Consider the following 7,500-nt stretch of genomic DNA (forward strand, 5'->3'; position numbering starts at 1 on the left):
TTCTTATGTGCCGTCACTTTAGCAACGACACAGTATTGTCAAGGGGAAAAGAAGGGGAGACGATTTTTTTATTGACAACGGAATTACATGCTGGAAAAACATGCAGCTAAAATTCAGGGAACATTTGGACAATAAGAGACACACGGGAGAAGTACGGGAAAACAGGGCTCATGTGGGTCTCATCAAAGGTAAGAGTTTGTTTTCTTTAACTCAGCTGATACTCAGCTGTTTACCGAATGCTCCATCTGACTGTGATTTTACTTCTGTAATGTGGTGGGTTGACATAATTCACGCACGGAACTATAGGTTGAGACTATTGTTCCGTCCGTAGTACCCAAGTTGTTTAGACTGTTCTATTTACTGCTTGAGTGTGTTGTTGACAATCGTTCATGTCCTTCATTAAACGTTTAGCTTTGTCATTTGATACGCCGCCTACGACTACCATATCTCTGCACTACAGTAAACAGTTAATCAGTAACGTTAGCCGCTTTTGTGCTCATGTAGGCCTACTTTGTATTATATTATAGCTGATGATCTTTGTGTGTGTATGTGACTGTCAGTCACAAGTTTATATTCTGTATATTCATTATTTATTTTTTTTGGCCATCCTCTAGTTTTGGCTGTGATTAGAAAAAAAAAAAAGAAAAAAAAAACATTGTTTTGAGCGCGCGTGCACGCGAAAAAAATCGCGCGCGCTGTGCGCGTGGTCACGGCCACCCGCCACCATTGTAAACATTCCTGGAGGAAACACTGGAAACATTTAAACACACACACACACACACGCACGGAGGTGGTGGATGGAGAAATTGGGAGGACAGGCTTGTTGTAAGGGACAGAATGATGAGGGATTCAAATGAGGGAATCAAATCACTTGTTTGACGACATCCCATTCCATGGCTTCTCCTCCTCCCATCCTCCCATCCTCCCAATGTCTCCACAGGCACAAAGGAAACTATACACAAGAACTGCACAAACTGTGGTGGAGACACATGCGAACACACACACCCACCCACACACACTGGTAATAATGATCATAATGAATTGCATTTATACCGCGCCTTTCTAGGTCTCTAAGCACTTTACATTCTATGGGGTAATTAGTACTAATTGTGTTACTGGGCGCTGAATGTGTTTATACGAGGCAGTGAGTGAGTGTGCGCGCGTGTGTGTGTGTGTGTGTGTGTGTGTGTGTGCGTGTGTGTGTGTGTGCGTGTGTGTGCGTGTGTGCGTCTGTGTGTGTGTGTGTGCCAAATGAGAACCATGAGCTCTATGTCCTCCTAATGCGTGGGGGAGGAGAGAGTGTTAACACACAGATCAAAGGCATAATCACCGTCTGGTAATCACCATTCATACAGCAGGGCCCGGTCACGGACCAGTACCAGTAACAGCCTAGTAACAAGCAAAACACAAGCGCTACGCTCAATTAACATTACAAGTCAATCATTAAATACTGTTAATTCAATATTCATATTGTTTATATTAACAGTCTCCAGTGGTCACGTGGTTTGGACAACAGGCGGGTCTGGAGAGTGGAGCGGCGTGACAGTGAACCATCGCCACCTAGGGGTAGGGAGGTTCAGTCCACCCTGTGATCTCGTGACATGATTTACATTGACATTTTTGGCATTTAGCAGACGCCTTATTCCAAAGCGACTTACAATCAATACATTTGAATACTAAGCATGTGAATCAGCAGTCCACTATTCGTTGCAGGAAGAGTACTCTAGCTCAGGCCCGGGGCCACTGATAGAAGGAAAAACCTTCTCCCTATTATCGCCTTCTGCTAAAACGTTTTTATTTATTTATTTATTTTATTTCATTTTATTACTGGAGAAACTGAGAAACAGTAGAAGGGGGGCAGTAGAAGTTCTTAGGGACACAGTAAAGGGGAAAGCGGGTGTCTTTAGGAGACGTAGTGGTGAGGGTCAGAAGATGTCTCAGGAGGAGCAGTTAAGATGTAACCTGAAGAGATGGGTCTTCAGTCTACGACAGAAGATGGGTAGTGACTCTGCCATTCTGACAGCCGTGGGGAGCTCATTCCACCAGCGGGGAGCCAGTGTTGTGAAGAGACGTGATCGGGCAGCCCGACTGCTGTGTAGAGGAGGTGGGGCAAGTCGGACATGATCGGGTAATGTTGGAACCTGTCATCATGTACAACTCTTTCTTTTGGCCACTTTCAGTCCTCTTCCTCCGTGCCTCCTCATCCTTCAAACTGTCTCAGTAATTATTATTTAATAAAGTAAATAAATAAATGAATACAGAACTTTTTTTAAGTGACGTAATCATCATTTACCGTAATCAACTTTTGTCGTCTGTGAAGGTTTTTTTGGACAAAGCTTAATTTGCCTTCAAACTGTCTCAATAAAGTTTGTATTGTATTTATTTATTTGTATACGTGCACAAAAGTGAAGTAATCAACTCGGACCATTTAGTGAACAGACAGAGCTCCATCCACAAGCACACTCCCACGGTTTTAAATGGACAATACCTAATGACAAAATTGCTCTAATAGCTGTAATTTCTGACTGAGGAAAAATACGAGTCAATGAATGTCAATCATATACAGGGGATCAGACTGAAATATTAATCTCTCTCTCTCTCATCTCCCCATCCCTCTCTCTCTCTCTCCCTCTCTCTCTCTCGCATCCCTCCATCTCTTGCATCCCTCTATTCTTCTCTCTTGCATCCCTCCATCTCTTGCATCCCTCTATTCCTCTCTCTCTCATCCCTCCATCCTTCTCTCTCTCATCTCTCCATACCTTACCAAAATCACACCTGAATACTGCGGGCGCTTAGTTACTTCATACAGAAAGCGCCTTGAAGCTGTCATTACAAACACAGGCTTCTCCAAGTATTGAACTGTTTCATTCCACTTTATTACACATAACTTTATTTACATATGGACTTTAATGTTTAGATTTTTTTTGTCTGGATTGTTTGAGTTAATACCAAAGTTAGGTGCAAATTTCACTTGAATATGCTCATTGGAAATTTACTGGACAAAATGTTGATGTGTTCAATACTTATTTCCCCCACTGTAACTGTGTTTCCTATGATGGTTAAAAGGAACCAAATCCCCTCTGCCCAGGACAACGCTACACATTTTCTTTTTTAAATATCTCTCTCTATAACTATTGCCAGTTTTTCTCTTGTTGCTGCAATGTCGAGGAACCGAAGCCTAAGAATGTTATCCTCAATAAAAAAGATATATATATTCTGACATAGTGAGTCTGCAGCCATTTGGCTTACACATATACACCTACCTAGCCCAGTCACGAATGGTCCCAGTATTGTAGCTTCAGACAGAACAATTTGGTTGTTATTGTGCTTGCTGTAGCAAGCCCACAATATGTTATTGCTCATATATATTTATTTTAATCCTGTTCTTTTACCAACTGCTAAGACCACAATATAGTAAGCTAGTTACTTTAGCTAGCTAAAGATATTGGCCCCCCTAATCATTTTACAACTTGTTTAGCAATTATATTACGATGTTTCTGTTGAACCCCGCAGTGAAGGTATCTAAGCAACGTAATATAGCTAGCGAACAGAAGTGGGGTAAAAACGTCAGATCAGATATATATTGGACACATTTTGTATATTAATATACTGTATATGGTTACTTTCTCGCTTGAAAACAAATTAAAACTTCATAAAATGACATGTTAACACTTGTAGAGCCAAAATTACAGCTTTTAGCCAATGGAGATTTAAAATGGAGGATTTTAAATCCCCGCTGCTGGCCGATGCGAAATGCATTCTGGGAGGCAGGTCTGTGTATAATGGAGAAGCATTTCTGAAAATACGGTACGGGTAAGATACAAATGCGTGCCGTCCTGTACCGTCCCGGTCTGGTCAATGGAGAAGCGCCATTAGCTTCAGTCATGTCAAAGTCAAATACACAGGGGGCCAAAATAAAAAAAATGGTACAGGTGGAGGGCGGTGCTGGTTCAATGTTTATGAAAACTCGCAATTATTGCACATATTGAACCAATACCAATAACACAGCCTATATTGCACTTAACATTAATCATTAAATTAGCCTAAGTAAAACATAAATAAAATCAGTTGCAATATTTTCTCAAGGCTCTTTCAGTAATAAATTGAAAACGTTTTTTTTTTTTGCCTTCTTTTTTTTTACAGGTAAACAGCTAAATCAAATTTTCCTTCAAAGCTCAATGGCAAGATAAATGCAAAAATGAAACGGCATGCATTTAAAACAAATCAGTGTGCTGCTCTGATCCTCACCAATGACTGTCTTTTATAATAAAATTAGAAAAGTTAGTGCAAACTTGCTGACATACTCGGCGTTTCATTAGAGCAAAAGGCAGGGCTCGACATTGCGACTGTTTTGGTCGCATTTGCGAATTAATATATTTCTGTGCGACTTGGAAATACATTCAATAGCACCAGTGGACTAAAATACTGAACTACTCTCATGCGCAGTGTACATACAACTCTTCTACCTTCTGTAGCCTTTGGTCTGTGTTCATATTCTTGTATTTGTCTGTGTGTTTCGTTGATGTTTCATAGTGCCTTCTTAAGTTATATTCTTTCATAACAGACACGCTGTCTCCACACACAAGTGCCTGCCTCCCACCTGTCTTGAAACCCCCTGTTTTCAGCGTCTACCTTTCTTTTTGCCATTTTGGGGGAGGGAGATGAACGGCGATGTTTCGGCCTCCACTGTCACTGTGCTGCTGCTGCTCAGGACGAGTACTGAAGTGAAGAGAAGACGCGGGGTCGCGCTCGCTCGCGGGCACTCGGTGCGCGCCAATGCACTCGCAGTGCATCTTGGGACTTGTAGTATTATGGTGCTGCGGGCACATAATACTGCGGGCCGGTTTTAATAGTAATTAAATATCATCCCGCGGGCAAGATATTGACCCTCAAATCATTTTACAACTTGTTTAGCTATTTGTTCCAACGTTTCTGTCGAACCCCACAGTAAAGGTATCAACAACGTAACGTAGCTAGCTAACGTTAGCCTACAGAAGTGGAAAACAAATGTCAGATCAGATATATAAATGGGTTATGGGTTAAACATATTACAACTTAATCAAATGACGTGTTAACACTTGTAGAGCCAAAATTACAACAGCTTTTAGCCCATGGAGGTTTAACCTGATTTAAAATACCTGCTGTCGGCCGGTGCGAAATGCATTCTGGGATACTGAGCTGCATACTTCAGTGTGAACAGTCTGCTGGCAATGGCATACTTATTATGAATTCAGTAGGCAATATGTAGTACATACTCATTGAGTATGTAGTAGGCAGTATGCTAGTATGCCATTTCAAACACGGCCAGACTCTCCTCAGTTCTGATGCTGGCAGCAGATTCTGTGTAGTTGGTCTCTAATATTGGTAGTAATGGTTTCATGACTCTGGTTTTGCAAGACACAGTATTGTAATGTGATGCTGGAGGTGCCATGCAGTTTCTCTGCATGATGGACTGCTCAAGGTGGAGTGTTTTAAAAGAGAATATGCTGATGTCGAGTGTGTGTGTGTGTGTGTGTGTGTGTGTGTGTGTGCGTGTGTGTGTGCATGTGCGTGTGTGATCAATACCTCTCTCCGTGAGAGAGTAGCTGCTGCAGGGGAAGATAAATGGTTGAGTGAAAATCTCAATCTCTTTACTCAGCAGACTGCGATACAGTGCCTGCACATTCACAGCGACAATTATGCTAAACACACACACACACACACACACACACACACACACGTATGCACGCAACACACACACACACACACACACAGACTTATGCACACAGCACACACACACACACACACACACACACACACACACACACGTATGCACGCAGCACACACACACACACACACACACACACACACAGACACAGACTTATGCACACAGCACGCAGCACACACACACACACACACCGCACACACCGCACACACCCCACACACCCCACACACCCCACACACCCCACACACACACACACACACACACACACACACACACACACACACACACACACACACACACAGCAGAGTGATGTTGTGCAAACACAAGCAGCAGGGCAATTATGCTAAACGGCTCTTCTCTTCCTGCAAACGAGCGCTTTAGTCACCGTAATGAAAACCTGTGTCGCAAGGAGGGGGGGGGGGGGTCCCTCCTATCACCTGGGAGCGTCATAAGAACCCATCCACCCCGCCAATGAGCGGGGATCGGCTTATAATGCCTGGATGCTGCTGTAGTCACAGTCAAAAGACCCCGAGACTCCCTAACAGTCAACTCCAAGTACCAGAGGCGTAGGCTAGCTTCACTAGTGGTTTGGAATATAATGACAATGGCAAGACAAAAGATTAGCAGCTCCAATTGGCTTTCACTGCTAGGGGCAAGATAAAAAACAAGCCATAGATGTGAGTGTTGGAAGACTGGAGTTGTAGTCCAGGACAGTGTATGACTTTGGACTACAACTCGCAATTCAATCAACCGCGGATAAAGGAACAACCGCACCACTGGTTCACTTAAGACGTCTCATTGGAGGGGTACGCCGTGCGGAAAACGGACACACCCCATTGGCTGTTCCCCTTGTGACTCAGATATATATATACGTTTAAAGGCCCCATGTGCTGCTTGGAACACCTGTGTGTGTGAAAAATATATATTTTTAAATAGTTGCAAAAACACTGCCACCATCGCACTCTTTAGATCGTAGAGAAGCTGCATCTTGTTTCTGATTCATTTGCAATGCAAAACATTATGCATGTAGCTCACACACACACACACACACAGCTTTAAAACTGAATATCACACACTCTATGTATGCTTTTAACAGATAAGACAGGGAGAGAGGAATAGGGATACAGATCAAGAGAAAGAGAGGAGAGAGAGAGAGAGAGGAGAGAGAGAGAGAGAGGAGAGAGAGAGGAGAAAGAGAGAGGAGAGAGAGAGAGAGGAGAGAGAGAGAGGAGAGAGAGAGAGAGGAGAGAGAGAGAGAGGGAGAAGGAGAGATAAAGTTAGGAAGTTAAACAGTGCATCATGAAAGAGGAGGCGTGAGATTGTGCACCAAAGAGCTAGATACGTATGGAAAACCAGAAAGACACTGAACAAGAGAACATAGAGAGAGAGAGTGCGAGAGAGAGAAAGGGAGATAAAATGCCAAAGAGAGAGAGAGAGAGAGCGAGATAAAATGCCAAAGAGAGAGAGAGACAGCGAGAGAGGGAGGGAGGGAGATAAAATGCCAAAGAGAGAGAGAGACAGAGAGAGAGAGAGAGATAAAATGCCAAAGAGAGAAAATGCCAAAGAGAGAGAGAGAGGTTCTCCGTCCTTGTTTCTATCAGTGTTTTACAGAGAAACCCGACGCTCCTTCATCAGGAGGAGGCCTCTGAACAGCCCTGCTGAGGAGATAACAAGCTCACATCCAGGGGAAGAAAACACACACAAAAAGAGAAAAAGATTTAATAACGAAGGTAAAACTCAGTAAAAGTGATGGAGAAGAGGTGGGAGGGGGGTGGGGGGGTGGAGTTTGAGGGCTT

The 7,500-nt window shown here is 43.2% G+C and overlaps 1 protein-coding gene across 1 annotated transcript in view; it reads right to left on the bottom strand.

Annotated features, from left to right (window-relative positions):
* Positions 1-7,500, bottom strand: part of nbas (NBAS subunit of NRZ tethering complex) — a gene marked incomplete at its 5' end in the record, with an annotated part of 211,318 nt that overhangs the window by 89,107 nt on the left and 114,711 nt on the right.

Source organism: Nansenia antarctica (assembly GCF_963989245.1).
Source record: "Nansenia antarctica genome assembly, chromosome: 1".
In the NCBI taxonomy this organism is placed as follows: domain Eukaryota; kingdom Metazoa; phylum Chordata; class Actinopteri; order Argentiniformes; family Microstomatidae; genus Nansenia; species Nansenia antarctica.